Genomic DNA, 1,378 nt, shown 5'->3' with positions numbered 1-1,378 from the left:
ACGCGGAGCGGCCGCGGGCACCGAGGAGGGGCCGCGGGCAGCGCGCGGAGGACGAGGGCGGCCGGCCGGAGCGGAGCGGCGGGCCGGGCTGGGGGCCGGACGCGGAGGGATAGGGGGCAGCCGAGGGAGGCGGGGCGCACCCCGGGGACCAGGCGGGGTCCGGGGGGATCCGGCGGGGGGCGGAGAGGAGGAGGGAGGCGGGCGGGGAGGAGGAGGGAGGCGGACGGGGCGCTGGGTTCCGAGCAGAGGAGCCGAGGAGGGCCCTGCGCGGAGGAGGAAGGCGAAGGGGGCGGGCGGGGTGCGAGTAAAGAGGAGGGGGCGGAGAACAGCGGAGGCGCCGGGCAATCAAGGACGCGGCTGGGCTGGGGTCGAGGCGCCAGGGGGCCGGCTGAGCTCTGGGGTTTAGCTCTGGCCGGGGAGGAGGCGGCTTCCCCTGGCCGCCGACCGTAGGGTCCCTGGGGGCGTGGAGCTCAGTAGCGCCTCCCTGGCCGGTCGTGGGGAGAGGCGGGGTCCTCCAGGGGCGCAGAAAATGCTACCCGGTCTGTCCTGAGGGTGCGGCGGGAGGAGCCTGGTTTTCGGGCGGGCGTGGACTAACCCGCCCCTCCTCACGCGGCCACCCTGGGCAGCGTGGCCACGGGCATCGGGCGGCATTTTGGATCCCCGTCTTCTCCTCTTGGAAATATGAACCTGAAGACCTAGCAGGCACCCTCGGGAGGTGTGGACCCTGCTGGCCCCAGCCTGGCAGTGGACACCACCTCCTCTGCTTCGGGGGCCATCTTCGTGACCACCGGGGTGCTTCAGGACCCCCGCATTCCTAAGGGGGACAGTTTCAGGCACTGAGGGCTGAGCAGTAAGGGGTGGGGCCCGCGTGTCAGCTAGGCAGGCTGAGTCAAAGGGTCCTGCAGGGCCTGCGCACCCAGACTGGGGACAGATGGCCCCTGAGGAGGCCTGTCCTGCTCACAGGTGGCAGAGGTGAGGCTCAGAGGCCCGGCAGGGTCCAGCCACCCCTTACTGCCCACTGGGGTATGTGTCTGGGCTGGAGGTGGCTGAGAGCAGCTCGGGATCCCACAGCCCAGGTTCTAAAGGCCAGCCAACCTGCTAAGGGTGGGGTGCTGGGGAGCCAGCGCAGGAGAGGGCCTTGCAGGCCGGCAGGCAGGAGGGCTTCCTGGAGGAAGTCTCCCCCTTAGGGACCTGGGAGGAAGCTGGAGGGGGCCGCTGAGCCCTCCTCTCTCTCCTGAGCAGGCCCAAGGAGAGGGGGTTCCTGTTCTGAGCCAGGAGGCACCACCCTGGCACCCCTCGGACTCTCTTCCTCACCACCCTGCTCAGCGCCACTGTCCCTTGTCCACAGGAGGCCTTCGCTGACCACCCCTCAGCCCAG

The sequence above is a fragment of the Oryx dammah genome, unplaced genomic scaffold (assembly GCF_014754425.2).
Source record: "Oryx dammah isolate SB20612 unplaced genomic scaffold, SCBI_Odam_1.1 HiC_scaffold_29, whole genome shotgun sequence".
NCBI lineage: Eukaryota > Metazoa > Chordata > Mammalia > Artiodactyla > Bovidae > Oryx > Oryx dammah.
This window is presented reverse-complemented; position numbering follows the sequence as displayed.